This window comes from Phyllobates terribilis, unplaced genomic scaffold (genome assembly GCF_046119375.1).
Source record: "Phyllobates terribilis strain yellow unplaced genomic scaffold, ASM4611937v1 Scaffold_11__3_contigs__length_659146591, whole genome shotgun sequence".
In the NCBI taxonomy this organism is placed as follows: domain Eukaryota; kingdom Metazoa; phylum Chordata; class Amphibia; order Anura; family Dendrobatidae; genus Phyllobates; species Phyllobates terribilis.
Genome location: NW_027362771.1, coordinates 562,056,678 through 562,084,495, shown reverse-complemented (window position 1 = coordinate 562,084,495; position 27,818 = coordinate 562,056,678). Strand labels below are relative to the sequence as shown.

General features: G+C 49.1%; 37 non-coding genes and 2 pseudogenes across 37 annotated transcripts; all 39 read right to left on the bottom strand.

The window, feature by feature from the left end:
* Nucleotides 1-58: 58 nt before the first annotated feature.
* Nucleotides 59-199, bottom strand: LOC141168331 (U4 spliceosomal RNA). Its single transcript, XR_012252072.1, has one exon. It is a non-coding gene; the product is annotated as a U4 spliceosomal RNA (small nuclear RNA).
* A 280-nt stretch (nucleotides 200-479) lies between these two features.
* On the bottom strand, nucleotides 480-620 carry LOC141167697 (U4 spliceosomal RNA). The gene has a single exon (XR_012251490.1). It is a non-coding gene; the product is annotated as a U4 spliceosomal RNA (small nuclear RNA).
* A 280-nt stretch (nucleotides 621-900) lies between these two features.
* LOC141168319 (U4 spliceosomal RNA) lies at nucleotides 901-1,041 on the bottom strand. The gene has a single exon (XR_012252060.1). It is a non-coding gene; the product is annotated as a U4 spliceosomal RNA (small nuclear RNA).
* A 280-nt stretch (nucleotides 1,042-1,321) lies between these two features.
* Nucleotides 1,322-1,462, bottom strand: LOC141167701 (U4 spliceosomal RNA). Its single transcript, XR_012251494.1, has one exon. It is a non-coding gene; the product is annotated as a U4 spliceosomal RNA (small nuclear RNA).
* A 280-nt stretch (nucleotides 1,463-1,742) lies between these two features.
* On the bottom strand, nucleotides 1,743-1,883 carry LOC141167871 (U4 spliceosomal RNA). Its single transcript, XR_012251657.1, has one exon. It is a non-coding gene; the product is annotated as a U4 spliceosomal RNA (small nuclear RNA).
* A 280-nt stretch (nucleotides 1,884-2,163) lies between these two features.
* On the bottom strand, nucleotides 2,164-2,304 carry LOC141167650 (U4 spliceosomal RNA). Its single transcript, XR_012251443.1, has one exon. It is a non-coding gene; the product is annotated as a U4 spliceosomal RNA (small nuclear RNA).
* A 280-nt stretch (nucleotides 2,305-2,584) lies between these two features.
* Nucleotides 2,585-2,725, bottom strand: LOC141168329 (U4 spliceosomal RNA). Its single transcript, XR_012252070.1, has one exon. It is a non-coding gene; the product is annotated as a U4 spliceosomal RNA (small nuclear RNA).
* A 279-nt stretch (nucleotides 2,726-3,004) lies between these two features.
* Nucleotides 3,005-3,145, bottom strand: LOC141168403 (U4 spliceosomal RNA). The gene has a single exon (XR_012252140.1). It is a non-coding gene; the product is annotated as a U4 spliceosomal RNA (small nuclear RNA).
* Nucleotides 3,146-3,425: 280 nt separating this feature from the next.
* Nucleotides 3,426-3,566, bottom strand: LOC141168523 (U4 spliceosomal RNA). Its single transcript, XR_012252257.1, has one exon. It is a non-coding gene; the product is annotated as a U4 spliceosomal RNA (small nuclear RNA).
* A 280-nt stretch (nucleotides 3,567-3,846) lies between these two features.
* Nucleotides 3,847-3,987, bottom strand: LOC141167940 (U4 spliceosomal RNA). Its single transcript, XR_012251720.1, has one exon. It is a non-coding gene; the product is annotated as a U4 spliceosomal RNA (small nuclear RNA).
* A 1,394-nt stretch (nucleotides 3,988-5,381) lies between these two features.
* LOC141168455 (U4 spliceosomal RNA) lies at nucleotides 5,382-5,522 on the bottom strand. The gene has a single exon (XR_012252192.1). It is a non-coding gene; the product is annotated as a U4 spliceosomal RNA (small nuclear RNA).
* Nucleotides 5,523-5,802: 280 nt separating this feature from the next.
* On the bottom strand, nucleotides 5,803-5,943 carry LOC141167901 (U4 spliceosomal RNA). The gene has a single exon (XR_012251683.1). It is a non-coding gene; the product is annotated as a U4 spliceosomal RNA (small nuclear RNA).
* Nucleotides 5,944-16,296: 10,353 nt separating this feature from the next.
* LOC141167637 (U4 spliceosomal RNA) lies at nucleotides 16,297-16,437 on the bottom strand. Its single transcript, XR_012251431.1, has one exon. It is a non-coding gene; the product is annotated as a U4 spliceosomal RNA (small nuclear RNA).
* A 279-nt stretch (nucleotides 16,438-16,716) lies between these two features.
* LOC141168354 (U4 spliceosomal RNA) lies at nucleotides 16,717-16,857 on the bottom strand. Its single transcript, XR_012252092.1, has one exon. It is a non-coding gene; the product is annotated as a U4 spliceosomal RNA (small nuclear RNA).
* A 507-nt stretch (nucleotides 16,858-17,364) lies between these two features.
* On the bottom strand, nucleotides 17,365-17,505 carry LOC141167864 (U4 spliceosomal RNA). Its single transcript, XR_012251650.1, has one exon. It is a non-coding gene; the product is annotated as a U4 spliceosomal RNA (small nuclear RNA).
* Nucleotides 17,506-17,785: 280 nt separating this feature from the next.
* On the bottom strand, nucleotides 17,786-17,926 carry LOC141167747 (U4 spliceosomal RNA). Its single transcript, XR_012251538.1, has one exon. It is a non-coding gene; the product is annotated as a U4 spliceosomal RNA (small nuclear RNA).
* A 280-nt stretch (nucleotides 17,927-18,206) lies between these two features.
* LOC141167853 (U4 spliceosomal RNA) lies at nucleotides 18,207-18,347 on the bottom strand. Its single transcript, XR_012251640.1, has one exon. It is a non-coding gene; the product is annotated as a U4 spliceosomal RNA (small nuclear RNA).
* Nucleotides 18,348-18,627: 280 nt separating this feature from the next.
* On the bottom strand, nucleotides 18,628-18,767 carry LOC141168254 (U4 spliceosomal RNA). Its single transcript, XR_012251997.1, has one exon. It is a non-coding gene; the product is annotated as a U4 spliceosomal RNA (small nuclear RNA).
* Nucleotides 18,768-19,047: 280 nt separating this feature from the next.
* On the bottom strand, nucleotides 19,048-19,188 carry LOC141167941 (U4 spliceosomal RNA). The gene has a single exon (XR_012251721.1). It is a non-coding gene; the product is annotated as a U4 spliceosomal RNA (small nuclear RNA).
* Nucleotides 19,189-19,468: 280 nt separating this feature from the next.
* Nucleotides 19,469-19,610, bottom strand: LOC141167970 (U4 spliceosomal RNA). The gene has a single exon (XR_012251747.1). It is a non-coding gene; the product is annotated as a U4 spliceosomal RNA (small nuclear RNA).
* A 266-nt stretch (nucleotides 19,611-19,876) lies between these two features.
* On the bottom strand, nucleotides 19,877-20,017 carry LOC141168168 (U4 spliceosomal RNA). Its single transcript, XR_012251917.1, has one exon. It is a non-coding gene; the product is annotated as a U4 spliceosomal RNA (small nuclear RNA).
* Nucleotides 20,018-20,297: 280 nt separating this feature from the next.
* LOC141168314 (U4 spliceosomal RNA) lies at nucleotides 20,298-20,438 on the bottom strand. Its single transcript, XR_012252055.1, has one exon. It is a non-coding gene; the product is annotated as a U4 spliceosomal RNA (small nuclear RNA).
* A 280-nt stretch (nucleotides 20,439-20,718) lies between these two features.
* LOC141167902 (U4 spliceosomal RNA) lies at nucleotides 20,719-20,859 on the bottom strand. Its single transcript, XR_012251684.1, has one exon. It is a non-coding gene; the product is annotated as a U4 spliceosomal RNA (small nuclear RNA).
* Nucleotides 20,860-21,141: 282 nt separating this feature from the next.
* On the bottom strand, nucleotides 21,142-21,282 carry LOC141168208 (U4 spliceosomal RNA). Its single transcript, XR_012251954.1, has one exon. It is a non-coding gene; the product is annotated as a U4 spliceosomal RNA (small nuclear RNA).
* A 280-nt stretch (nucleotides 21,283-21,562) lies between these two features.
* LOC141168249 (U4 spliceosomal RNA) lies at nucleotides 21,563-21,703 on the bottom strand. The gene has a single exon (XR_012251993.1). It is a non-coding gene; the product is annotated as a U4 spliceosomal RNA (small nuclear RNA).
* A 280-nt stretch (nucleotides 21,704-21,983) lies between these two features.
* On the bottom strand, nucleotides 21,984-22,124 carry LOC141167740 (U4 spliceosomal RNA). Its single transcript, XR_012251531.1, has one exon. It is a non-coding gene; the product is annotated as a U4 spliceosomal RNA (small nuclear RNA).
* Nucleotides 22,125-22,404: 280 nt separating this feature from the next.
* Nucleotides 22,405-22,545, bottom strand: LOC141167684 (U4 spliceosomal RNA). Its single transcript, XR_012251476.1, has one exon. It is a non-coding gene; the product is annotated as a U4 spliceosomal RNA (small nuclear RNA).
* Nucleotides 22,546-22,825: 280 nt separating this feature from the next.
* On the bottom strand, nucleotides 22,826-22,966 carry LOC141167802 (U4 spliceosomal RNA). The gene has a single exon (XR_012251591.1). It is a non-coding gene; the product is annotated as a U4 spliceosomal RNA (small nuclear RNA).
* A 280-nt stretch (nucleotides 22,967-23,246) lies between these two features.
* LOC141167756 (U4 spliceosomal RNA) lies at nucleotides 23,247-23,387 on the bottom strand. The gene has a single exon (XR_012251547.1). It is a non-coding gene; the product is annotated as a U4 spliceosomal RNA (small nuclear RNA).
* A 280-nt stretch (nucleotides 23,388-23,667) lies between these two features.
* On the bottom strand, nucleotides 23,668-23,808 carry LOC141168101 (U4 spliceosomal RNA). Its single transcript, XR_012251852.1, has one exon. It is a non-coding gene; the product is annotated as a U4 spliceosomal RNA (small nuclear RNA).
* Nucleotides 23,809-24,088: 280 nt separating this feature from the next.
* Nucleotides 24,089-24,229, bottom strand: LOC141168364 (U4 spliceosomal RNA). Its single transcript, XR_012252102.1, has one exon. It is a non-coding gene; the product is annotated as a U4 spliceosomal RNA (small nuclear RNA).
* A 280-nt stretch (nucleotides 24,230-24,509) lies between these two features.
* On the bottom strand, nucleotides 24,510-24,624 carry LOC141167968 (U4 spliceosomal RNA; annotated as a pseudogene).
* Nucleotides 24,625-24,904: 280 nt separating this feature from the next.
* Nucleotides 24,905-25,045, bottom strand: LOC141168111 (U4 spliceosomal RNA). Its single transcript, XR_012251862.1, has one exon. It is a non-coding gene; the product is annotated as a U4 spliceosomal RNA (small nuclear RNA).
* A 280-nt stretch (nucleotides 25,046-25,325) lies between these two features.
* On the bottom strand, nucleotides 25,326-25,466 carry LOC141168207 (U4 spliceosomal RNA). The gene has a single exon (XR_012251953.1). It is a non-coding gene; the product is annotated as a U4 spliceosomal RNA (small nuclear RNA).
* A 280-nt stretch (nucleotides 25,467-25,746) lies between these two features.
* Nucleotides 25,747-25,861, bottom strand: LOC141167974 (U4 spliceosomal RNA; annotated as a pseudogene).
* A 280-nt stretch (nucleotides 25,862-26,141) lies between these two features.
* LOC141168469 (U4 spliceosomal RNA) lies at nucleotides 26,142-26,282 on the bottom strand. Its single transcript, XR_012252206.1, has one exon. It is a non-coding gene; the product is annotated as a U4 spliceosomal RNA (small nuclear RNA).
* Nucleotides 26,283-26,557: 275 nt separating this feature from the next.
* Nucleotides 26,558-26,698, bottom strand: LOC141167830 (U4 spliceosomal RNA). Its single transcript, XR_012251618.1, has one exon. It is a non-coding gene; the product is annotated as a U4 spliceosomal RNA (small nuclear RNA).
* A 280-nt stretch (nucleotides 26,699-26,978) lies between these two features.
* LOC141167789 (U4 spliceosomal RNA) lies at nucleotides 26,979-27,119 on the bottom strand. The gene has a single exon (XR_012251579.1). It is a non-coding gene; the product is annotated as a U4 spliceosomal RNA (small nuclear RNA).
* Nucleotides 27,120-27,399: 280 nt separating this feature from the next.
* On the bottom strand, nucleotides 27,400-27,540 carry LOC141168180 (U4 spliceosomal RNA). The gene has a single exon (XR_012251927.1). It is a non-coding gene; the product is annotated as a U4 spliceosomal RNA (small nuclear RNA).
* Between the last annotated feature and the right edge of the window lie 278 nt (nucleotides 27,541-27,818).

The following is a 27,818-nucleotide window of genomic DNA, read 5'->3' as shown; positions in this document are numbered from 1 at the left end:
ATTTCCTTTCCCCACTGGGAGGAGCTAACACTCTGTCATTTGCATACAATTGATTAAGTCTCCTGAGGGACCAACAAAAATTGCCTATACTGACTGTATTTCAAGTCATCATGGCGAGGTATTGGGAAAAGTTTTCAATTAGCAATAATCACGCCTCAGTTAAACCTCATGGGCTACGATACTGCCACTGCGCAAAGTTAAAGTAACTCAGGAGACCAAGAAATCCCAGCTACCAGGAAGAGCTTGTTTAAGCCATGGTTAGTTCCAAATGACCACTGCCCTTCCTCCGCTGCCGCAAAGCATCCTGGGAGTTGCAGTCTGAGGGCTCAGGGAAGAGGTCATTTTTGGACATTGCAGGCAAATCATCTAGCTCTCTCCTGTTCCAAGCGAAAATCATCAATACGATGCTGTGGGGCGCAAGATTTCCAATCCCAATTGGGAGGAGCTAACACTTTGTCATTTGCATATTATGGATTAAGTCTCCTGAGAGACCAACAAAAATTGTCGATGCTGACTGTTTTTCAAATCATCATGGCGGGATATTGGTAACAGTTTTCAATTAGCGATAATCACGCCTCGGTTAAACCTCATAGGCTACGATACTGCCACTGCGCAAATTTAAAGTAACTCAGGAGACCAAGAAATCCCAGCTTCCAGGAAGAGCTTGTTTAAGCCATTGTTAGTTCTAAATGACCACTGCCCTTCCTGCGCTGCCGCAAAGCATCCTGGGAGTTGCAGTCTGAGGGCTCAGGGAAGAGGTCATTTTTGGACATTGCAGGCAGATGCTCTAGCTCTCTCCTGTTCCAAGCGAAAACCATCAATACGATGCTGTGGGGCGCAAGATTTCCTTTCCCAATTGGGAGTAGCTAACACTCTGTCATTTGCATACCATGGATTAAGTCTCCTGAGAGACCAACAAAAATTGCCGATGCTGACTGTATTTCAAGTCATTATGGCGGGCTATTGGGAAAAGTTTTCAATTAGCAATAATCACGCCTCGGTTAAACCTCATGGGCTACTATACTGCCACTGCGCAAAGTTAAAGTAACTCGGGTGACCAAGAAATCCCCACTTCCAGGAAGAGCTTGTTTAAGCCATGGTGAGTTCCAAATCACCACTGCCCTTCCCCCGCTACCGCAAGGCATCCTGGCAGTTGCAGTCTGAGGGCTCAGGGAAGAGGTCATTTTTGGCCATTGCGGGCAGATCAGCTCGCTCTTTCCTGCTCCAAGCGAAAACCATCAATACGATGCAGTGCGGAACAACATTTCCTTTCCCCACTGGGAGGAACTAACACTCTGTCATTTGCATAAAATGGATTAAGTCTCCTGAGAGACCTACAAAAATTGCAGATGCTGACTGAATTTCAAGTCATCATGGTGGGCTATTGGGAAAAGTTTTCAATTAGCAATAATGACGCCTCAGTTAAACCTCATGGGCTACGATACTGCCCCTGCGCAAAGTTAAAGTAACTCAAGTGACCAAGAAATCCCAGGATTTAGAAAAAGCTTGTTTAAGCCATGGTGAGTTCCAAATGACCACTGCATGTTCTCCGCTGCCGCAAAGCATTCTGGGAGTTACAGTCTGAGCGCTCAGAGAAGAGGTCATTTTTGGCCATTGCAGGCAGATCAGATCGATCTCTCCTGCTCCAAGTGAAAATCATCAATACGATGCTGTGGGGCGAAAGACTTCCTTTCCCCACTGGGAGGAGCTAACACTCTGTCATTTGCATACCATGGATTAAGTCTCTTAAGAGACCAACAAAAATTGCCTATGCTGACTGTATTTCAAGTCATCATGGCGGGGTATTGGGAAAAGTTTTCAATTAGCAATAATCACGCCTTGTTTAAACCTCATGGGCTCCATTACTGCCACTGCGCAAAGTTAAAGTAACTCAGTTGACCAAGAAATCCCCACTTCCAGGAAGAGCTCGTTTATGCCATGGTGAGTTCCAAATGACCACTGCCCTTCCCCCGCTGCCGCAAAGCATCCTGGGAGATGCAGTCTGAGGGCTCAGGGAAGAGGTCATTTTTGGCCATTGTGGGAAGATCAGCTCCCTCTCTCCTGCTCCAAGCAAAAACCATCAATACGATGCAGTGCGGCACACCATTTACTTTCCCTACTGGTAGGAGCTAACACTCTATCATTTGCATACCATGGATTAAGTCTTCTGAGAGACCAACAAAAATTGACTATGCTGACTGTATTTCAAGTCATCATGGTGGAATATTGAGAAAAGTTTTCAATTAGCAATAATCATGCCTCGGTTAAACCTCATGGGCTACGATACTGCCACTGCGCAAAGTTAAAGTAACTCAGGTGACCAAGAAATCCCAGGATCTAGAAATAGCTTGTTTAAGCCATGGTGAGTTGCAAATGACCACTGCCCTTCCTCCGCTGCCGCAAAGCATCCTGGGAGATGCAGTCTGAGGGCTCAGGGAAGAGGTCATTTTTGGACATTGCAGGCAGATCATCTAGCTCTCTCCTGTTCCAAGCGAAAATCATCAATACGATGCTGTGGGGCGCAAGATTTCCTTTTCCAATTGGAAGGAGCCAAACCTCTGTCATTTGCATACCATGGATTAAGTCTCCTGAAAGACCAACAAAAATTGCCGATGCTGACTGTATTTCAAGTCATCATGGCGGGGTATTGGGAAAAGTTTTCAATTAGCAATAATCACGCCTCAGTTAAACCTCATGGGCTACGATACTGGCACTGCGCAAAGTTAAAGTAACTCAGGAGACCAAGAAATCCCAGCTTCCAGGAAGAACTTGTTTAAGCCATGGTTAGTTCCAAATGACCACTGCCCTTCCTCCGCTGCCCAAAGCATCCTGGGAGTTGCAGTCTGAGGGAACAGGGAAGAGGTCATTTTTGGACATTGCAGGCAGATCATCTAGCTCTCTCCTGTTCAAAGCAAAAATCATCAATACGATTCTTTGGGGCGCAAGATTTCCTTTCCCAATTGGGAGAAGCTAACACTCTGTCATTTGCATACCATGGATTAAGTCTCCTGAGAGACCAACAAAAATTGCCTATGCTGACTGTATTTCAATTCATCATGGCGGGGTAATGGTAAAAGTTTTCAATTAGCAATAATCACGCCTCGGTTAAACCTCATGAGCTACGATACTGCCACTGCGCAAAGTTAAAGTAACTCAGGTGACCAAGAAATCCCCACTTCCAGGACGAGCTCTTTTAAGCCATCGTGAGTACCAAATGACCACTGCCCTTCCCCCGCTGCAGCAAGGCATCCTGGCATTTGCAGTCTGAGGGCTCAGGGAAGAGGTCATTTTTAGCCATTGCGGGCAGATCAGCTCGCTCTCTCCTGCTCCAAGCGAAAACCATCAATACGATGCAGTGCGGAACAACATTTCCTTTCCCCACTGAGAGGAGCTAACACTCTGTCATTTGCATATTATGGATTAAGTCTCCTGAGAGACCAACAAATATTGTCATTGCTGACTGTATTTCAAATCATCATGGCGGGATATTGGAAAAAGTTTTCAATTAGCAATAATCACGCCTCGGTTAAACCTCATGGGCTACGATACTGCCACTGCGCAAAGTTAAATTAGCTCAGGTGACCAAGAAATCCCCACTTCCAGGAAGAGCTCGTTTAAGCCATGGTGAGTTCCAATTGACCACTGCACTTCCCCCGCTACCGCAAGGCATCCTGGCAGTTGTATTCTGAGGGCACAGGGAAGAGGTCATTTTTGGCCATTGTGGGAAGATCAGTTCACTCTCTCCTGGTCCAAACGAAAACCATTAATACGATGCAGTGCTGCAGAACATTTACTTTCCCCACTAGGAGGAGCTAACACTCTGGCATTTGCATACCACAGATTAAGTCTCCTGAGAGACCAACAAAAATTGCTGATGCCGATTGTATTTCAAGTTATCATGACAGGGCATTGAGAAAAGTTTTCATTTAGCAATAATCACGCCTCGGTTAAACCTCATGGGCTACGATACTGCCACTGTGCAAAGTTAAAGTAACTCAGGTGACCAAGAAATCCCAGCTTCCAGGAAGAGTTTGTTTAAGCCATGGTGAGTTCCAAATGACCACTGCCCTTCCTCCGCTGCTGCAAAGCATCCTGGGAGTTGCAGTCTGAGGTCTCAGGGAAGAGGTCATTTTTGGACATTGCAGGCAAATCATCTAGCTCTCTCCTGTTCCAAGCGAAAATCATCAATACGATGCTGTGGGGCGCAAGATTTCCTTTCCCAATTGGGAGGAGCTAATTACGCACCCCTGGGCCTGTGTCGCACAGCGTTGCGCATGCAGGAGCTTACCCGGAGCCGGATCTGTTGAGGGTTGTAGTCTCGTGGCGGTGACCCGGTCCGTGCCCAGGGAGTCAAACTAAGTGGCGTTGTATTAGCGGTAGATGTTGGACGACTACGCCACCCGTTGAATGCAGCGAAGGAGCTGCCGCTGCAGGGCAGACCGCTGAGGCCGGTGGTAGGATTGTGCAGCGTGGTAGTATCACCCCCAACGGGAGGGGTATGGCCTCAGGGCAGCCGACGTGGATGATGGGGGTAGCAGGAATCACTCAGAGACGATGCGGTGTAGTTCAGGGTCTTTACTGGTGATAAAGATAGACCCTCCCGGAGTACTGGCTAGCGATCGGGGCCGGGTCAGTCCTTGAGCAGATGGGATCTCCCCTGGCCAGGCGGAGTTGTAGGCCTCCCAAACTGACTGTACTCTTCTGGCTACCTTGCTAGAGGCGGGTATAAGTAGCCCACGTCCCTGAGTGTACCGTGTGGTGCTCACCCGTATGGCCGGTGACTCGGGGCCTTCTAGTGGCGTCCGCTCCACGACGGCGGTGCTGGTCCCACGCGTGTGACCGTGCCTTCGGGTTCCTTGGCCAGAGGACCTGAAATCCCCTGCCGGGCGGTTTCTGCTGCTGGTTAAAGATTAGTCCCCACAGCCTCGGACTCCGGGTCCGGTGATAGCTTCTCAGTCAGGGCGAGCTCTGCAGTTGCCAGCCCCTGACTCCTTATAGCACTGCTCCCACAGAGCTCCTGATGTTCTTTTCCTATATCTGCTTCTCTTCTCTGTCTCTACTTCTTCTCTACTCACTAACCCTGCCTCAGCCCTAGGTTTATATAGGGGAAGTCCTTCCCCTCCCAGGACTGGGCAGGAGGTGTGGCATGCATAGGATCCCTGACCAAGAGACCTCCCACCTGCTCTCAGACATAACATAGTTGTTACTGTGGAAACCAGACCCCTGGGGTGCCACACTAACACTCTGTCATTTGCATACCATGGATTAAGTCTCCTGAGAGCTCCAAGCAAAAACCATCAATACGATGCAGTGCGGAACAACATTTTCTTTTCCCCACTGGGAGGAGCTAACACTCAGTCATTTACATATTATGGATTAAGTCTCCTGAGAAACCAACAAAAATTGCCGATGATGTCTGTAATTCAAGTCATCATGGCGGGCTATTGGGAAAAGTTTTCAATTAGCAATAATCACGCCTCGGTTAAACCTCTTGGGCTACAATACTGCCACTGCGCAAAGTTAAAGTAACTCAGGTGACCAAGAAATCCCCACTTCCAGAAAGAGCTCGTTTAAGCCATGGTGAGTACCAAATGACCACTGCCCTTCCCCCGCTGCCGCAAGGCATCCTGGCACTTGCAGTCTGAGGGCTCAGGGAAGAGGTCATTTTTGGCCATTGCTGGCAGATCAGCTCGATCTATCCTGCTCCAAGCAAAAACCATCAATACTATGCAGTGTGGCACAACATTTCCTTTCCCCACTGGGAGGAGCTCACACTCTGTCATTTGCATACCATGGATTAAGTCTCCTGAGGGACCAACAAAAATTGCCTATACTGACTGTATTTCAAGTCATCATGGCGGGGTATTGGGAAAAGTTTTCAATTAGCAATAACCATGCCTCAGTTAAACCTCATGGCCTACGATTCTGCCATTTCGCAAAGTTAAAGTAACTCAGGAGACCAAGAAATCCCAGCTTCCAGGAAGAGCTTGTTTAAGCCATGGTTAGTTCCAATTGACCACTGCCCTTCCTCCGCTGCCGCAAAGCATCCTGGGAGTTGCAGTCTGAGGGCTCAGGGAAGAGGTCATTTTTGGACATTGCAGGCAGATCATCTAGCTCTCTCCTGTTCCAAGCGAAAATCATCAATACGATGCTGTGGGGCGCAAGATTTCCTTTCCCAATTGGGAGGAGCTAATGTGGCACCCCAGGATTCTGGTTGCCACAGTAATAGAGATATTATGTCTGAAAGCAAGTGGGAGGTTTCTCTGGTCAGGAGCCCTAAGCATGCAACACGGCCCGCCCAGACCTGGGAGGGGAGGAATCTGCCCTTATAAACTGGGTCTGTGGCGGGATTAGACAGTTAGAGTTCCAGACACAGGGAAAGTGAGAACAGGAGCTCTGTAGGAGCAGAAGCAGAAGGCCAGGGGCTGTGAGCAGAGATATAGCTCGCCCTGGCTGAGGACAGTAAAACCGGACACAGGAGTCCGAGGCTGTGGGGACTGATATATACCCAGCAGCAGAAACCAGCCGACAGGGGATTCCAGGTCCTCTGGCCGTAGAAGCCCGGAGGCTCAGTCACAAAGAAGGGACCAGCGCGGCCATCCAGGAGCGGAGGCTAACAGAAGGCCCCAAGTCACCAGCCATACGGGTGAGCACCACACGGTATACTCAGGGACGTGGGCTACTTCTACCCGCTTACAGCAAGGTAGCCAGGAAGAGTGCAGATAAACATTGAGGCCTACAGCTCCACCTGGCCAGGGGAACTCCTGCTTGCTCACAGACTGACCAGGCCCCTTATACTAGCCAGTACTCCTGGGAGGGTCTGCCTTATCCCATCAGTAAAGACCCTGAACTGCACCACACGTCTCTGTGATTCCTTGCCGCACCAGCACCATTTGCACTGGGACCCTTACACCATCACTCCCATCATCTCTCACATTAGCTGCCCTGAGGCAATACTTCTCCCGTGGGGAGTTATCCCATAATCGGCTGCGCAAACAACTTCAGCCTCAGCGGTCTGCAGCGCAGCGGCGGTCCTCACTGACCGCAATACACGGGTGGCGTAATCGGACAATTACAATACAAATAGACTGCCACTGGTCTGACCACCCAGGGCACGGACCGGGTCACCGCCACACGGAGACTACAACCCCCAGCATCCTACAACAGGCCCGGTTCCGGGTTCCCCTGCACAGCACAGGCCCAGGGGGCGCGTCAACTTTGGCGTAGTCGGCAGGATTTCGTGCCCGCAACCACCGGGTACTGCGTGCCTGAAAAAGACTTTTGAACTTACCTGTGGTGAAGTTTCCCGCCGTCTGGAGTCATTTCCCGCCATCCGGAGCCGATTCCCGCCATCAGACGCCATCTTGGACCGTTTCCCGCCGTCTTCTGCCTTCTTCCCGCCATCCGCAGCTGCTTCCCGCCTTCGGACGCCATCTTCGGGACGCCGCACAGGAAGAAGAGGGGCGTGGACGCCGAAAGCGCGCGAGATCTGAAGCTCCGCCCCACGCTCCGCCCCACGCACTGACGCTGCGCAAGGTCCTGGAAGGGAGGAAGGGCGAAAGAGCGACGCTGACGTCATCGGAGCGCAACGCCAGGTCCTCAACCCCGACGATCGACTGCGGAGCCGCGGCCTACGGAAGAAGAGCATCGTAAGGTAGGCCACGGTCCACTAGGGGGGAAGGAAGATGCCGGACATCGAGGGGAGCTCCACTGCCACAGCCACCGCCAGTGCAACCGCTGCAGCAGTCATGCCATTCACCATGCCCTATATCCCGGGGGCAACCTGGCTACCCCAGTACTCAGGGGAGTCACATACTCTAAATGACTTTAGAGAAAGACTGGATAGCGTCTTCCAGGTGTACCCCCTCACAGAAGAGCAAAAAGTGAGCATCCTGGTGGCCCAATTAATCGGGGCAGCTCAAAGGGAGGTAAAGTCCTGGCCACCTGGGAGGAAGAGGACTGTCAGAGAAATACTAGCCCGGCTGAAAGACACATTTGATACTTGCACCTCAGCCGAAATAAAGCTCAGATTTTACGGGTGTAAACAGCGGGCACATGAGAGTATAAGAGACTATGCTCTAAACCTACAAGAGGCCCTGAGAGCCATTAAGCAGGCAGACCCTGACAGCGTGGGAAATGAACATAAGCTGTTGACTGAACAATTTATTGAGGGTCTACTGTGCAATGCCCACCGAACCCAATTGCGGGCAATGGCCTTACAGGACCCTGACCTGGACTTTGCACAGTTCAAGGACAGAGCCATCCAGGTGCTCCGAGAACCAGCACCAGGTGGCGCTGTGGCCCACAGGCGCCCTGCTATCACTTACCACCAGGAGACGGCGCCCTTGTCTGCAGGGCCTGTGGGAGCTGATGCGCAGGCTTTAAACAGTGACCCGGCTACAGACCTGCACCATCAGGTCCAAGAGCTGACTAAGAGCGTTGCCGCGCTAACCAGAACTGTGCAGTCTTTACAGGTCTCTTCTCCAGGAAAGATCCAGCTGGCATCCGGACTGGAGGACGTCCCGTGGCGCCGACTGAGGAGGACCCCACCGGCCAGAGGAAGACCCAGCGACAGATACAACGAGGACGGACGACCCTTCTGCTGCCGCTGCAATCAACCCGGACATGTGGCAAGGTACTGTCATTTAAACGGGCACAACCTGGGGTAGAGGGCCAACCCCCAGGCATAAGATCATCAGGCCCATCAAACTGGCGTGATAAATACGTAGGGGGACGTCCAATCTTGCCTGTGGTACTGGATGGCATTCCTATGAGTGCCCTACTAGACACTGGGTCACAGGTGACCACCATCCCGTACGTGCTCTTTAAGCAATACTGGAATGACTCGGACATAACCCGCTACCCAGATGACGACCTGAGTATCATCGCCAGCAATGGTCAGCCCGTGCCGCAGGTGGGATTCAAGGAGGTGACCATTAAGATCGGTAAAGTCGAACTGGCGGCACAAGGACTGATTATAGTGGACATAGACCGTCATGAGAGTCACCCTAGAATAACCTTGGGAACTAATGTGATTGAAAATTGTCTTGCAGAGGTGATTCTCATTTTACAGCAGGTTGCCAAGAACGCCAGTTCCGGCCAGCAGCGTGTGCTCCAAAAAGAGATCCGGGCACTGATGAAGCGGCAACAGGTGGAACTATCTGGTGGTGAGATAGGTAGCGTGAGAATGTGTGACCCGTTCCCTATTGCCATGCCCCCAAAAAGTGAGATGATGATTTGGTGCCGGGCAGCTATTGGTCTAAGAGGTAGAGATTACCAAGCAATGGTAGAACCCGTCTTCTCAGACAGTAGGCCCACCATTTTGACAGCATGGGGGGTGGTCGATGTGCGCCATGGGAGGGTGCCCGTTCGCATCATAAATATCGGGGAGAGAGAAGTACACCTGCCCCGGTATGCCACGCTAGCCAAATTGTTCACCATCAACCAGAACTCTGTACAGGCCGTGGAACCCTTGCCTCCATCTCAACCAGAGGAAGGTAACGGCTCTAAGAAACCAATGGAGGACTGGTGTTAGCAACTACTTTTGGGTACTGACTCCACTCCCTCGCACCAAAAACAGGGAGTCTATCGGGTGGTTCAAGAGTACGAGAGAGTGTTTAGTAAACACCCGCTGGATTTCGGGCGAGTAAAGGGGGTAGAACATCACATCCCCACGGGAGACCATCCTCCCATAAAGGGGAGATACCGACCCGCACCCTCGGCACACTACCAACACGCCAAGGGGATGCTTAGAGACATGAAGGAGGCTGGGGTAATCAGGGACAGCTGTAGCCCCTGGGCAGCTCCACTAGTCTTAGTGAAAAAGAAAGACAACACCATGAGGATGTGTGTAGACTACAGGAAGGTCAACCGTATCACACACAAAGATGCGTACCCGTTACCAAGGATAGAAGAGTCCTTAGCTGCATTAAAATCTGCTAACTTCTTCTCTACTTTGGATCTCACTAGCGGGTACTGGCAGGTTCCTGTAGCAGAGGCGGACTGGGAGAAGACCGCATTCACCACCCCGATGGGTCTCAGCGAATTTAACTGTATGCCGTTCGGGCTCTTGCAACGCACCAGGGACCTTCCAACGGTTGATGGAATGCTGTCTGGGACACCGGAACTTCGAGACGGTCCTGTTATACCTGGACGATGTCATCGTCTATTCCAAGACCTACGAGGACCACCTGAAACACCTGGCAGAAGTGTTTGAAGCTCTGGCAAACTACGGCCTAAAGGTGAAACCCTCCAAGTGTCACCTCCTGAAACCAAAGGTGCAGTACCTGAGACACATGGTGAGTGCTGACGGAGTGGCTCCCGACTAGTGTTGAGCCACCCCCGCAGTGTTCGGGTTCGGTTCGGTTCGTCGAACACCATCGAACACCGTTAAAACCAATGGCAGGCAAACAAAAACACATAGAAACACATAGAAAACACCTTCAAAGGTGTCCAAAAGCTGACAAACTGCTCAGAAGACGCTCTCTTTAAAAAAAGCCGGACGGCAATTCAGCAGCGGCATACACCGGTACCCGACAATTTAGGCAAGAAGGAATAGAGCATCACACATAGATTAGATAGATAGAAACATGTCAGTCACATATATATGAAGTACAGTGACAGTGTTGCTTACTGTACTTGTCATTTAGTGTAAAGGATTTATTAAAAAAAATATTAGTGTTTTCATGTACCGTCTCTTTAAAAAGCCGGCCGGCAATTCAGCAGCGGTACCCGACAATTTATAATAGAAGGAATAGAACTTCACATATAGATTAGATAGATAGAAACATGTCAGTCACATATATATGAAGTACAGTGACAGTGTTGATGACTGTACTTGTCATTTAGTGTTAAAATAAAGGAATTATTAAAAAAAAATTGGCGTGGGGTTCCCCGTAATTTTAGTCTCTAGCGGAGGTTAAGCAGACGGCTGGGGCAGATGTTTGAAGCCTGGGAAGGGGGTAATACCCATGGAGCTTCCCAGGCTACTAATATCAGCCCCCAGCTGAATACCTAGCCTTTACTAGCTATTAAAATGGGTGACCCCTCGCAAAAAAAATACGTGGGGTCCCCCCTATTTTAATAGCTAGCAAAGGCTAGGCAGACAGCTGGGGGCTGATATTAATAGCCCAGGAAGGGTGCCATGAATATTGGCCCCCTCCCAGGCTAGAAACACCAGCCGTCAGCCGCCCCAGAAATGGCGCATCCATAGGATGCGCCAATTCTGGCACTTAGCCTCGCTCTTCCCACTGCCCTGTAGCGGTGGCAGTGGGGTAATAGGGTTGGGGTTGATGTCAGCTTATAATGCCAGCTGACATCAAGCCCAGGTTAGTAATGGAGAGGCGTCAATAAGACACCCCCATTACTAACCCCATAGTGAAAGTTTAAAAAAACACAAACACCCAGAATAAAGTCCTTTAATTGAAATAAAGACACAATTCTTTATTGTTCTAAATTAAACCCTACTTACCGTATCGCCCATTCCAGCTGAAGCCAACGATCTCCTGCAATAAAAGTAAAATAATAAAGCAACATCATCCTTACCTTTCCATGGTTCCCACGACGGCTTCAGCTCTGCTACATCGAGATGACAGGCTGGACCGCAGCAGAACGCTGCCATCCAGCCTGTCATCCCGCAGACACTGAGAAGCGCAGGCTTGCTTGCGCTCCTCAGTGTCTCGCTGTGACGGCATCCAGATGAGCCGAGGTCATGTCCAATGAACTCGGCTCACTTCATGCACGTCACTGACAGTGTGGAAAAATTCTCCTGCACTCAGCGCTTCAGCGTGAGAATTTTCCCACGCTGTCAGTGACGTGCATGAGGTGAGTTCATGTCCAATGATCTCAGCTCACCTCATTTTTTTTAATAAATCCTTTACACTAAATGACAAGTACAGTAAGCAACACTGTCAATTTACTTCATATATATGTGACTGACATGTTTCTATCTATCTAATCTATGTGTGATTCTCTATTCTTTCTGTTCTAAATTGTCGGGTACCGGTGTATGCCGCTGCTGAATTGCCGGCTTTTCATGTTTCACTGTGAGCACTGTTCCCATCGATTTGGGCAATCACTGTAATGCCACAACCACCATGGCTTTGACATTACAGTGAGTGGCAGACAATCCCTGCATGATTGGTGCTCTAAATAGCGCCAGACATGCAGGACACGCTTTTGGTGCACGAACAGTTATCGAACATAACCTCGAACAGCCGAATTTTTTGCAAATTGTTCGGGTTCGTCGAACAACTCGAACACCGCCCAAAACAGCTCGAATTTGAGATTGGCGAACAGTTCTATTTGAACACCGCTCATCTCTACTCCCAACCCTGATAAGATCACCGTGATTAAGGACTGGCCAAGACCCTCCAGCATAAAGGAAGTGCGGCAGTTCCTTGGGTTGGTAGGCTACTACCGAAGATTCATTCCCGGTTTCACCAAAATGGCAGCCCCTATGCAGGACCTCCTGATTGGTCAATCTCGGAAAGCCAAAAACCAGAAGCCGCCCTTCAGTTGGGAAAAACTGGAAGAGGAGTCCTTCTGCCAGCTGAAGATGGCCCTTACGGGGGATGAAATCCTGGCGTATCCAGACTACAGCCAGCCATTTATCCTCCACACGGACGCAAGCAACATCGGGCTAGGAGCCGTACTGTCCCAGATCCAGCAAGGGAAAGAACGGGTAATCGCTTACGCCAGCCGAAAGTTACGGCCCACGGAGAGGAACCCTGAGAATTATAGCTCATTCAAGCTGGAGTTCCTGGCAGTAGTGTGGGCAGTGACCGAACGTTTCAAGCATTACCTTGCCTCCTCCAAATTCACCGTGTACACGGATAACAACCCGTTGACACACCTGGACACTGCAAGGCTCGGTGCCCTGGAACAGAGATGGATGGCCCGCCTGTCCAACTTTGAATTCACCATCAAGTACCGGGCGGGACCAACGCGGATGCCCTGTCTAGAATGCCGAACTTACCGGATGTAGGGGAAGATCCAGAAGATCTGGAAGAAGTCGAGCTCCCTGCGTTCCACCATCATGGGATTACCCTGTATTCCCACCGTGTGAAGGACAGGCGGCCTGTGACGTTCAATCCCTTGCCCCACTACAACTGGGCGGAGACGCAAGACAGTGATCCCGCAGTCCGTTTGGTGAAGGAAACGCTGACCCAGGCCGATGCCAGTCTTGACCCAGACGCTCCGGAGGAGACCAAGCAACTGTGGAAGGAGAAAAGTAAGCTGTTCCTCTACAGGGAGAAGCTGTGCCGGAGAATGGTTAACTCTCGAACACATGAGTTGACCTGGCAGGTAGTGGTCCCAAGACGAGACGCGGCTATGGTTCTGGAGGCATACCACAACGGAGCAGGGCATTTCAGATGGAAGAAGCTGGAGTTCTTGTTGCGTAATCGGTTCTACTGGGTAGGCATGAGAGGAGCCATCGAGAGGTGGTGCAGAGACTGTGGCCCGTGCCACCTGAGAAGAAAAGACCGTGCCAGCCAGAAGACTCCCCTGCAGCCCATCATCACCTGACAGCCACTGGAACTGGTAGCCCTGGACCATGTGAAACTGGCTCCAAGCAGATCTGGGTATGTCTACGCCCTCACAATCGTAGATCATTACTCCCGGTTCCTGGTGGTGGTCCCGGTCAAGGACTTAACGGCTCAAACAGCAGCTAGAGCCTTCCAGCAGCACTTCTGCCGTCCACACGGGTACCCGGACCAAGTGTTGACAGACCAAGGACCAGCCTTCGAAGCAGATGTCTTCCAGGAGTTCTGCAACCTGTATGACTGCAAGAAGATAAGAACAACGCCCTATCACCCTCAAACCAATGGACTCTGCGAGAAGATGAACCAGGTGGTGATAGATCTGCTAAAAACATTGCCCCTGGAAGAACGCAGTCTGTGGCCTGAGAAACTGCCCGATCTGGTGGACCTGTATAACCACATCCCTGTAGGTTCCACCAACTGTACCCCGGCTTACCTAATGAGAGCAAGACCTGGTAAGCTGCCTATTGACCTAGATATGGGAGTCCTGACACCTGAGGACACCTCACCAGAGGCAGACTGGGATACAGAACGGCAGCAGCAGTATCGGAAAGTACAGGAGAGCGTCGAGCGAAGTCTGTCTCAAGCTAGAGAAAAGCAAGAGAAGGCTTATAACCAGTATGCTCCCACTGTTCCCCTGGTACCTGGAGAGCAGGTCTTGAAGAGGAAGAGGCGGCTCCACAAGTTGGACGACCAGTGGGAGAAGGACCAGTACACCGTACTGCCCTCAAGCCATGAGAACCCAAAAATCTGCGTAATCAGTAAGGATGGAGGAGAAACCACAGCCATTGTCTCCAGAGACCACCTGAAGAAGTGTCCCGAGCAGCTGCAAAGCCCTGAAGAAGATCAAGAAAACCCTCAACCCGCAGAGGAAAGGGAAGAAATGATCAGTACCGTACTCGGAGACTTCCCCCGGTCTTGGACACAAGTAAACGGCGTTGTCGTGGTACCCGTCCTCACCTTTCTCCAGCCAGCCCTGCAAGTGCCTACAGAGAAACCGGTAGAGCTGGAAGAGCAGCCGGCCAAAGAGGCAGAAGAGTCCACACCAGCAGTACAGGAGGATCAACCCTCTGCTAGTAGTGAGCCTGCCGTGCCCCTAGTGAGCCAAAGAGTGCGCAGACAGCTGCCCAGCTTACCTACAACCTCCCCTACACCCTGTAGTGCAGAACCAGTTAGTGAGCTCCGCAGGTCCACTAGAGTCACTAGAGGTCAGATGCCCGCTCGCTGGAGAATATAACTAATGCACTGTGAATTTATCTGTTAACTGTTTATGGTTTATGTTTGTTGCCTGTTACTAATTATGTTTCTCAGTTACCCTGCAGATTTATTTGGACTAACAGGTTATGGACACTGGATAACCGGAACAATGCTTGTAGATAGTTGCACCTTGGTGCCTCTTGCGAAGACGGCCGCGGAAAAGAAAACCTGTCTGGCGTGGCCTACTTGCGGCCCAAAGTAGTTAGCTCCAGCCTTGCAGCCACGCCCAAGGCCAACGCAAGGGCTTTGCTTTGGACAGGTCCCCTACTTCGCTTAAAACTTCACCTTTGGTGTTATGGACACCCGGTTGCGGACACGCCGTGACCTTTAAAGAACTAAAGCTTCTTGTAAATATGTTATTGTATTATTGTTATACCCTGTATTTATGTTTCTTTAAAAAAGTGTGTTTAGTCCCGGAGTACTAAAATTTACAAGGGGGGAATGTGGCACCCCAGGGGTCTGGTTGCCAAAGTAATAGAGATATTATGTCTGAGAGCAAGTGGGAGGTTTCTCTGGTCAGGAGCCCTAAGCATGCAACACGGCCCGCCCAGACCTGGGAGGGGAGGAATCTGCCCTTATAAACTGGGTCTGGGGCGGGATTAGACAGTTAGAGTTCCAGACACAGGGAAAGTGAGAAGAGGAGCTCTGTAGGAGCAGAAGCAGAAGGCCAGGGGCTGTGAGCAGAGATATAGCTCGCCCTGGCTGAGGACACTAAAACCGGACACAGGAGTCCGAGGCTGTGGGGACTGATATATACCCAGCAGCAGAAACCAGCCGGCAGGGGATTCCAGGTCCTCTGGCCATAGAAGCCCGGAGGCTCAGTCACAAAGAAGGGACCAGCGCCGCCATTAAGGAGCAGAGGCTAACAGAAGGCCCCAAGTCACCAGCCATACGGGTGAGCACCACACGGTATACTCAGGGACGTGGGCTACTTCTACCCGCTTACAGCAAGGTAGCCAGGAAGAGTGCAGATAAACAGGGAGGCCTACAACTCCACCTGGCCAGGGGAACGCCTGCTTGCTCACAGACTGACGAGGCCTCTTATACTAGCCAGTACTCCCGGGAGGGTCTGCCTTATCCCATCAGTAAAGACCCTGAAATGCACCACACGTCTCTGTGATTCCTTGCCGCACCAGCACCATTAGCACTGGGACCCTCACACCATCACTCCCATCATCTCTCACATTAGCTGCCCTGAGGCAATACTTCTCCCGTGGGGAGTTATCCCATACTCGGCTGCGCAAAAAACATCAGCCTCAGCGGTCTGCAGCGCAGCGGCGGTCCTCACTGACCGCAATCCACGGGTGGCGTACTCGGACAATTACAATACAAATAGACTGCCACTGGTTTGACCATCCTGCTCACGGACCGAGTCACCGCCACACGGAGACTACAACCCCCAGCATCCTACAACAGGCCCGGTTCCGGGTTCCCCTGCACAGCATAGGCCCAGGGGGCGCGTCACTGACACTCTGTCATTTGCATAACATGGATTAAGTCTCCTGAGAGACCATCAAAAATTGCCGATGCTGACTGTATTTCAAGTCATCATGGCGGGATATTGGGAAAAGTTTTCAATTAGCAATAATCACGCCTCGGTTAAACCTCATGGGCTACAATATTGCCACTGCGCAAAGTTAAAGTAACTCAGGTGACCAAGAAATCCCATCTTCCAGGAAGAGCTCGTTTAAGCCATGTGAGTTCCAAATGACCCCTGCCTTTCCCACGCTGCCTTAAGGCATCCTGGCAGTTGCAGTTTGAGGGCTCAGGGAAGAGGTCATTTTTGGCCATTACGGGCAGATCAGCTCGCTCTCTCCTGCTTCAAGCGAAAACCATCAATACGATGCAGTCCGGAACAACATTTCTTTTCCCCACTGGAAGGAGCTAACACTCTGTCATTTGCATACCATAGATTAAGTCTCCTGAGAGACCAACAAAAATTGCCGATGGTGACTGTATTTCAAGTCATCATGGCAGGATATTGGGAAAAGTTTTCAATTAGCAATAATCATGCCTCAGTTAAACCTCATGGGCAACGATACTGCCACTGTGCAAAGTTAAAGTAACTCAGGTGACCAAGAAATCCCCACTTCCAGGAAGAACTCGTTTAAGCCATGGTGAGTTCCAAATGACCACTGCCATTCCTCCGCTGCCGCAAAGCATCCTGGGAGTTGCAGTCTGAGGGCTCAGGGAAGAGGCCATTTTTGGAGATTGCAGGCAGATCATCTAGCTATCTCCTGTTCCAAGCAAAAATCATCAATACGATGCTGTGGAGCGCAAGAATTCCTTTCCCAATTGGGAAGAGCTAACACTCTGTCATTTGCATACCATCGATTAAGCCATGATGAGTTCCAAATGACCACTGCCATTCCTCAGCTGCCGCAAAGCATCCTGGGAGTTGCAGTCTGAGGGCTCAGGGAAGAGGTCATTTTTGGCCATTGTGGGCAGATCAGCTCGCTCTATCCTGCTCCAAGAGAAAACCATCAATACGATGCAGTGCAGAACAGCACATCCTTTCCCCACTGGGAGGAGCTAACACTCTGTCATTTGCATACCACAGAGTAAGTCTCCTGAGAGACCGACAAAAATTTCAGATGCTGACTGTATTTCAAGTCATCATGGCGGGGCATTGGAAAAAGTTTTCAATTAGCAATAATCACGCCTCGGTTAAAACTCATGGGCTACGATACTGCCACTACGCAAAGTTAAAGTAACTCAGGTGACCAAGAAATCCCCACTTCCAGGAAGAGCTCGTTTAAGCCATGGTGAGTTCCAAATGACCACTGCCCTTCCTCCGCTGCCGCAACGCATCCTGGGAGTTGCAGTCTGAGGGCGCAGGGAAGAGGTCATTTTTGGCCATTGCGGGCAGATCAGCTCGCTCTCTCCTGCTCGAAGCGAAAACCATCAATACGTTGCCGTGCGGAACAACATTTCCTTTCCCCACTGGGAGGAGCTAACACTCTGTCATTTGCATACCATGTATTAAGTCTCCTGAGAGACCAACAAAAATTTCCGATGCTGACTGTATTTCAAGTCATCATGGTGGGGCATTGGAAAAAGTTTTCAATTAGCAATAATCACGCCTCGGTTAAAACTCATGGGCTACGATACTGCCACTCCGCAAAGTTAAAGTAACTCAGGTGACCAAGAAATCACAGCTTCCAGGAAGAGCTAGTTTAATCCATGGTGAGTTTCAAATGACCACTGCCCTTCCTCTGCTGCAGCAAAGCATCCTGGGAGTTGCAGTCTGAGTGCTCAGGTAGGAGGTCATTTTTGGCAATTGCGGGCAGATCAGCTCGATCTCTCCTGCTCCAAGCGAAAACCATCAATACGATGCAGTTTGGCACATCATATCCTTTCCTCACTGGGAGGAGCTAACACTCTGTCATTTACATACCATGGATTAAGTCTCCTGAGAGACCAACAAAAATTGCCTATGCTGACTGTATTTCAAGTCATCATGGCGGGGTATTGGGAAAAGTTTTCAATTAGCGATAATCACGCCTCAGTTAAACCTCATGGACTAGGATACTGCCACGGATCAAAGTTAAAGTAACTCAGGTGACCAAGAAATCCCCACTTCCAGGAAGAGCTCGTTTAAGCCATGGTGAGTTCCAAGTGACCACTGCCCTTCCTCCGCTGCCGCAAAGCATCCTGGGAGTTGCAGTCTGAGGGCTCAGGGTAGAGGTCATTTTTGGAGATTGCAGGCAGATCATCTAGCTCTCTCCTGCTCCAAGCAAAAACCATCAATACGATGCAGTGCGGAACAACATTTCCTTTCCCCACTGGGAGGAGCTAACACTCTGACATTTGCATACCATGGATTAAGTTTCCTGAGAGACCAACAAAAATTGCCGATCCTGACTTATTTCAAGTCATCATGGCAGGCTATTGGGAAAAGTTTTCAATTAGCAATAATCATGCCTCGGTTAAACCTCATGGGCTACGATATTGCCACTGCGCAAAGTTAAAGTAACTCAGGTGACCAAGAAATCCCCACTTCCAGGAAGAGCTCGTTTACGCCATGGTGAGTTCCAAATGACCACTGCCCTTCCCCCGCTACCGCAAGGCATCCTGGCAGTTGCAGTCTGAGGGCTCAGGGAAGAGGTCATTTTTGGCCATTGCGGGCAGATCAGCTCGCTCTCTCCTGCTCCAAGCAAAAACCATCAATACGATGCAGTGCGGAACAACATTTCCTTTCCCCACTGGGAGGAGCTAACACTCTGACATTTGCATACCATGGATTAAGTTTCCTGAGAGACCAACAAAAATTGCCTATGCTGACTGTATTTCAAGTCATCATGGCTGGATATTGGGAAAAGAATTCAAGTAGCAATAATCACGCCTCGGTTAAATCTCATGAGCTACAATACTGCCACTGCGCAAAGTTAAAGTAACTCAGGTGACCAAGAAATCCCAGGTTCTAGGAAAAGCTTGTTTAAGCCATGGTGAGTTCCAAATGACCACTGCCATTCCTCCGCTGCCGCAAAGCATCCTGGCAGTTGCAGTCTGAGTGCTCAGGGAAAAGGTCATTTTTGTCCATTGCAGGCAGATCAGCTCGATATCTCCTGCTCCAAGCGAAAATCATCAATACGATGATGTGGGGCACAAGATTTCCTTTCCCCACTGGGAGGAGCTAACACTCTGTCATTTGCATACCATGGATTAAGTCTCCTGAGAGACCAACAAAAAATTGACTGTGCTGACTATATTTCAAGTCATCATGGCGGGATATTGGGAAAGGTACTCAATTAGCAATAATCACGCCTCGGTTAAACCTCATGGGTTACGATACTACCACTGCGCAAATTTAAAGTTACTCAGGTGAACAAGAAATCCCCACTTCCAGGAAGTGCTCGTTTAAGCCATGGTGAGTTCCAAATGACCACTGCCACAAAGCATCCTGGGAATTGCAGTCTGAGGGCTCAGGGAAGAGGTCATTTTTGGACATTGCAGGCAGATCATCTAGCTGTCTCCTGTTCCAAGCAAAAATCACCACTACGATGCAGTGGCGTACAAGATTTCCTTTCCCAATTGGGAGGAGCTAACACTCTGTCATTTGCATACCATGGATTAAGTCTTCTGAGAGACCAACAAAAATTGCCAATGCTGACTGTATTTCAAGTCATCACGGCGGGCTATTGGGAAAAGTTTTCAATTAGCAATAATCACACCTCGGTTAAACCTCATGGGCTACGATACTGCCACTGCGCAAAGATAAAGTAACTCAGGTGACCATGAAATCCCCACCTCCAGGAAGATCTCGTTTAAGCCATGGTGAGCTCCAAATGACCACTGCCCTTCTTCCGCTGCCACAAAGCATCCTGGGAGTTACAGTCTGAGGGCTCAGGGAAGAGGTCATTTTTGGACATTGCAGGCAGATCATCTAGCTCTCTCCTGTTCCAAGCAAAAATCATCACTACGATGCAGTGGCGTACAAGATTTTTTTTCCCAATTGGGAGGCGCTAACACTCTGTCATTTGCATACCATGGATTAAGTATTCTGAGAGACCAACAAAAATTGCCGATGCCGACTGTATTTCAAGTCATCATGGCGGGCTATTGGGAAAAGTTTTCAATTAGCAATAATCACGCCTCGGTTAAACCTCATGGGCTACGATACTGCCACTGCGCAAAGATAAAGTCACTCAGGTGACCATGAAATCCCCACTTCCATTAAGATCTCGTTTAAGCCATGGTGAGCTCCAAATGACCACTGCCCGTACCCTGCTGCCGCAAGGCATCCTGGCAGTTGCAGTCTGAGGACTCAGGGAAGATGTCATTTTTGGCCATTGTGGGCAGATCAGCTCGCTCTCTCCTACTTTAAGCGAAAACCATCAATACGATGCAGTGTGGAACACGATTTCCTTTCCCCACTGAGAGGAGCAAACACTCTGTCATTTGCATACCATGGATTAAGTCTCCTGAGAGACCAACAAAAATTGACTATGCTGACTGTATTTCAAGTCATCATGGCAGGATATTGGAAAAAGTTTTCAATTAGCAATAATCACATCTCGGTTAAACGTCATGGGCTACGATACCACCACTGCACAAAGTTAAAGTAACTCACTCAGGTGACCAAGAAATACCATGTTCTATGAAAAGCTTGTTTAAGCCATGGTGAGTTCCAAATGACCACTGCCCTTCCTCCACTGCCGCAAAGCATCCTGGGAGTTGCAGTCTGAGTGCTCAGGGAAAAGGTCATTTTTGGCCATCGCATGCAGATCAGCTCGATCTCTCCTGCTCCAAGCGAAAATCATCAATACGATGCTATAGGGCGCAAGATTTCCTTTCCCCACTGGGAAGAGCTAACACTGTCATTTGCATACCATGGATTAAGTCTCCTGAGAGACCAACAAAAATTGCCTATGCTGACTGTATTTCAAGTCATCATGGCAGGGTATTGGGAAAAGTTTTCAATTAGCAATAATCACGCCTCGGTTAAACCTCATGGACTACGATACTGCCACTGCGTAAAGTTAAAGAAACTCAGGTGACCATGAAATCCCCACTTCCATGAAGAGCTCGTTTTAGCCATGGTGAGTTCCATATGACCACTGCCCTTCCCCCGCTGCCGCAAGGCATCTTGGCAGTTGCAGTCTGAGGGCTCAGGGAGGAGGTCATTTTTGGCCATTGCGGGCAAATCAGCTCGCTCTCTCTTGCTCTAAGCGAAAACCATCAATATGATGCAGTGTGGCACAACATTTCTTTTCCCCACTGGGAGGAGCAAACACTCTGTCGTTTGCATACTACGGATTAAGTCTCCTGAGAGACCAACAAAAATTGCCGATGCTGACTGTATTTCAAGTCATCATGGCGGGGCATTGGGAAAATTTTTCAATCAGCAATAATCACGCCTCGGTTAAACCTCATGAGCTACGATACTGCCACTGCGCAAAGTTAAAGTTACTCAGGTGACCAAGAAATCCCCACTTCCAGGAAGTGCTCGTTTAAGCCATGGTGAGTTCCAAATAACCACTGCCCTTCCTCCGCTGCCACAAAGTATCCTGGGAGTTGCAGTCTGAGGGCTAAGGGAAGAGGTCATTTTTGGACATTGCAGGCAGATCATCTAGCTCTCTCCTGTTCCAAGCAAAAATTATCACTACGATGCAGTGGGGTACAAGATTTCCTTTCCCAATTGGGAGGAGCTAACACTCTGTCATTTGCATACCATGGATTAAGTCTCCTGAGAGACCAACAAAAATTGCCGATGCTGACTGTATTTCAAGTCACTATGGCGGGCTATTGGGAAAAGTTTTCAATTAGCAATAATCACGCCTCGTTTAAACCTCGTGGGCTACGATACTGCCACTGCACAAAGTTAAAGTAACTCAGGTGACCAAGAAATCCCCACTTCCAGGAAGAGCTAGTTTAAGCCATGGTGAGTTCCAAATGACCACTGCCATTCACCCGCTGCCGCAAGGCATCCTGGCAGTTGCAGTCTGAGGGCTCAGGGAAGAGGTCATTTTTGGACATTGCGGGCAGATCATCTAGCTCTCTCCTGTTCCAAGCGAAAATCATCAATACAATGCAGTGGGGCGCAAGATTTCCTTTCACAATTGGGAGAAGCTAACACTCTGTCATTTGCATACCATGGATTAAGTCTCCTGAGAGACCTACAAAAATTGCCGATGCCGACTGTATTTCAAGTCATCATGGCGGAAAATTGGGAAAAGTTTTCAATTAGCAATAATCACGCCTCGGTTAAACCTCATGGGCTACGATACTGCCACTGCGCAAAGTTAAAGTAACTCAGTTGACCAAGAAATCCCCACTTCCAGGAAGAGCTCGTTTATGCCATGGTGAGTTCCAAATGACCACTGCCCTTCCCCCGCAACCGCAAGGCATCCTGGCAGTTGCAGTCTGAGGGCTCAGGGAAGAGGTCATTTTTGGCCATTGCGGGCAGATCAGCTCGCTTTCTCCTGCTTCAAACGAAAACCATCAATACGATGCAGTTTGGAACAACATTTCCTTTCCCCACTGGGAGGAGCTAACACTCTGTCATTTGCATACTATGGATTAAGTCTCCTGAGAAACCAACAAAAATTGCCTATGCTGACTGTATTTCAAGTCATTATGGCGGGCTATTGAGAAAAGTTTTCAATTAGCAATAATCACGCCTCGTTTAAACCTCGTGGGCTACGATACTGCCACTGCGCAAAGTTAAAGTAACTCAGGTGACCAAGAAATCCCCACTTCCAGGAAGAGCTAGTTTAAGCCATGGTGAGTTCCAAATGACCACTGCCATTCACCCACTGCCGCAAGGCATCCTGGCAGTTGCAGTCTGAGGGCTCAGGGAAGAGGTCATTTTTGGACATTGCGGGCAGATCATCTAGCTCTCTCCTGTTCCAAGCAAAAATTATCACTACGATGCAGTGGGGTACAAGATTTCCTTTCCCAATTCGGAGGAGCTAACACTCTGTCATTTGCATACCATGGATTAAGTCTCCTGAGAGACCAACAAAAATTGCCGATGCTGACTGTATTTCAAGTCACTATGGCGGGCTATTAGGAAAAGTTTTCAATTAGCAATAATCACGCCTCGTTTAAACCTCGTGGGCTACGATACTGCCACTGCACAAAGTTAAAGTAACTCAGGTGACCAAGAAATCCCCACTTCCAGGAAGAGCTAGTTTAAGCCATGGTGAGTTCCAAATGACCACTGCCATTCACCCGCTGCCGCAAGGCATCCTGGCAGTTGCAGTCTGAGGGCTCAGGGAAGAGGTCATTTTTGAACATTGTGGGCAGATCATCTAGCTCTCTCCTGTTCCAAGCGAAAATCAACAATACAATGCAGTGGGGCGCAAGATTTCCTTTCCCAATTGGGAGAAGCTAACACTCTGTCATTTGCATACCATGGATTAAGTCTTCTGAGAGACCTACAAAAATTGCCGATGCTGACTGTATTTCAAGTCATCATGGCGGAAAATTGGGAAAAGTTTTCAATTAGCAATAATCACGCCTCGGTTAAACCTCATGGGCTACGATACTGCCACTGCGCAAAGTTAAAGTAACTCAGTTGACCAAGAAATCCCCACTTCCAGGAAGAGCTCTTTTATGCCATGGTGAGTTCCAAATGACCACTGCCCTTCCCCCGCAACCGCAAGGCATCCTGGCAGTTGCAGTCTGAGGGCTCAGGGAAGAGGTCATTTTTGGCCATTGCGGGCAGATCAGCTCGCTTTCTCCTGCTCCAAGCGAAAACCATCAATACGATGCAGTGCGGAACAACATTTCCTTTCCCCACTGGGAGGAGCTAACACTCTGTCATTTGCATACTATGGATTAAGTCTCCTGAGAAACCAACAAAAATTGCCTATGCTGACTGTATTTCAAGTCATTATGGCGGGATATTGAAAAAAGTTTTCAATTAGCAATAATCACGCCTCGGTTAAACCTCATGGGCTACAATACTGCCACTGCGCAAAGTTAAAGTAACTCAGGTGACCAAGAAATCCCAGGTTCTAGGAAAAGCTTGTTTAAGCCATGGTGAGTTCCAAATGACCACTGCCCTTCCTCCGCTGCCGCAAAGCATCCTGGGAGTTACAGTCTGAGTGCTCAGGGAAGAGGTCATTTTTGGCCATTGCAGGCAGATCAGCTCGATCTCTCCTGCTCCAAGCGAAAATCATGAATACGATGCTGTGGGGCGCAAGATTTCCTTTCCCCACTGGGAGGAGCTAACACTCTGTCATTTGCATACCATGGATTATGTCTCCTGAGAGACCAACAAAAATTGCCTGTGCTGACTATATTTCAAGTTTTCAATTAGCAATAATCACACCTCGGTTAAACCTCATAAGCTACGATACTGCCACTGCGCAAAGTTAAAGTTACTCAGGTGACCAAGAAATCCCCACTTCCAGGAAGTGCTCGTTTAAGCCATGGTGAGTTCCAAATGACCACTGCCCTTCCTCCGCTGCCACAAAGCATCCTGGGAGTTGCAGTCTGAGGGCTCAGGGAAGAGGTCATTTTTGGACATTGCGGGCAGATCATCTAGCTCTCTCCTGTTCCAAGCGAAAATCATCAATACAATGCAGTGGGGCGCAAGATTTCCTTTCCCAATTGGGAGGAGCTAACACTCTGTCATTTGCATACCATGGATTAAGTCTCCTGAGAGACCTACAAAAATTGCCTATGCTGACTGTATTTCAAGTCATCATGGCGGGATATTGGGAAAAGTTTTCAATTAGCAATAATCACGCCTCGGTTAAACCTCATTGGCTACGATACTGCCACTGCGCAAAGTTAAAGTAACTCAGGTGACCAAGAAATCCCCACTTCCAGGAAGAGCTCGTTTACGCCATGGTGAGTTCCAAATGACCACTGCCCTTCCCCCGCAACCGCAAGGCATCCTGGCAGTTGCAGTCTGAGGGCTAAGGGAAGAGGTCATTTTTGGCCATTGCGGGCAGATCAGCTCGCTTTCTCCTGCTCCAAGCGAAAACCATCAATACGATGCAGTGCGGAACAACATTTCCTTTCCCCACTGGGAGGAGCTAACACTCTGTCATTTGCATACTATGGATTAAGTCTCCCGAGAGACCAACAAAAATTGCCTATGCTGACTGTATTTCAAGTCATTATGGCGGGATATTGGGAAAAGTTTTCAATTAGCAATAATCACGCCTCGGTTAAACCTCATGGGCTACGATACTGCCACTGCGCAAAATTAAAGTAACTCAGGTGACCAAGAAATCCCAGGTTCTAGGAAAAGCTTGTTTAAGCCATGGTGAGTTCCAAATGACCACTGCCCTTCCTCCGCTGCCGCAAAGCATCCTGGGAGTTACAGTCTGAGTGCTCAGGGAAGAGGTCATTTTTGGCCATTGCAGGCAGATCAGCTCGATCTCTCCTGCTCCAAGCAAAAATCATGAATACGATGCTGTGGGGCGCAAGATTTCCTTTCCCCACTGGGAGGAGCTAACACTCTGTCATTTGCATACCATGGATTATGTCTCCTGAGAGACCAACAAAAATTGCCTGTGCTGACTATATTTCAAGTTTTCAATTAGCAATAATCACGCCTCAGTTAAACCTCATGAGCTACGATACTACCACTGCACAAAGTTAAAGTTACTCAGGTGACCAAGAAATCCCCACTTCCAGGAAGTGCTCGTTTAAGCCATGGTGAGTTCCAAATGACCACTGCCCTTCCTCCGCTGCCACAAAGTATCCTGGGAGTTACAGTCTGAGGGCTCAGGGAAGAGGTCATTTTTGGACATTGCAGGCAGATCATCTAGCTCTCTCCTGTTCCAAGCAAAAATCATCAATACGATGCTGTGGGGCGCAAGATTTCCTTTCCCAATTGGGAGGAGCTAACACTCTGTCATTTGCATACCATGGATTAAGTCTCCTGAGAGATCAACAAAAATTGCCTATACTGACTGTATTTCAAGTCATCACGGCGGGGTATTGGGAAAAGTTTTCAATTAGCAATAATCACGCCTCAGTTAAACCTCATTGGCTACGATACTGCGACTGCACAAAGTAAAAGTAATTTAGGAGACCAAGAAATCCCAGGTTCCAGGATTGTTTAAGCCATGGTTAGTTCCAAATGACCACTGCCCTTCCTCTGCTGCTGCAAAGCATCCTGGGAGTTGCAGTCTGAGGGCTCAGGGAAGAGGTCATTTTTGGACATTGCAGGCAGATCATCTAGCTCTCTCCTGTTCTAAGCAAAAATCATCACTATGGTGCAGTGGGGTACAAGATTTCCTTTCCCAATTGGGATGAGATAACACTATGTCATTTGCATACCATGGATTAAGTCTCCAGAGTGACCAACAAAAATTGCCGATGTTGACTGTATTTCAAGTCGTCATTGCGCGATATTGAGAAAAGTTTTCAATTAGCAATAATCACGCCTCGGTTAAACCTCATAGGCTACGATACTGTCACAGCGCAAAGTTAACGTTACTCAGGTGACCAAGAAATCCCCACTTCCAGGAAGTGCTCTTTTAAGCCATGGTGAGTTCCAAATGACCACTGCCCTTCCCCCGCTACCGCAAAGCATCCTGGCAGTTACACTCTGAGGGCTCAGGGAAGAGGTCATTTTTTTCCATTACGGGCAGATCAGCTCAATCTCTCCTGCTCCAAGCGAAAATCATCAATACGATGCTGTGTGGCGCAAGACTTCCTTTCCTCACTGGGAGGAGCTAACACTCTGTCATTTGCATACCATGGATTAAGTCTCCAGAGAGACCAACAAAAATTGCCTATGCTGACTGTATTTCAAGTCATCACGGCGGGGTATTGGGAAAAGTTTTCAATTATCAATAATCACTCCTCGGTTAAACGTCATGGGCTACGATACTGCCACTGCGCAAAGTTAAAGTAACTCAGGTGACCAATAAATCCCCACTTCCAGGAAGAGCTCGTTTAAGCCATGGTGAGTACCAAATGACCACTGCCCTTCCTCTGCTGCCGCAAAACTTCCTGGGAGTTGCAGTCTGAGGGCTCAGGGAAGAGGTCATTTTTGGAGATTGCAGGCAGATCATCTAGCTCTCTCCTGTTCCAAGCGAAAATCATCAATACCATGCTGGGGGGCGCAAGATTTCCTTTCCCAATTGGGAGGAGCTAACACTCTGTCATTTGCATGCCATGGATTAAGTCTCCTGAGAGACCAACAAAAATTGCCTATACTGACTTTATTTCAAGTCACCACGGCGGGGTATTGGGAAAACTTTTCAATTAGCAATAATCACGCCTCGGTTAAACCTCATGGGCTACGATACTGCCACTGCGCAAAGTTAAAGTAACTCAGGAGACCAAGAAATCCCAGCTTCCAGGAAGAGCTTGTTTAAGCCATGGTTAGTTCTAAATGACCACTGCCCTTCCTCCGCTGCCACAAAGCATCCTGGGAGTTGCAGTCTGAGGGCTCAGGGAAGAGGTTATTTTTGGACATTGCAGGCAGATCATCTAGCTCTCTCCTGTTCTAAGCAAAAATCATCACTATGATGCAGTGGGGTGCAAAATTTCCTTTTCCAATTGGGAGGAGCTAACACTCTGTCATTTGCATACCATGGATTA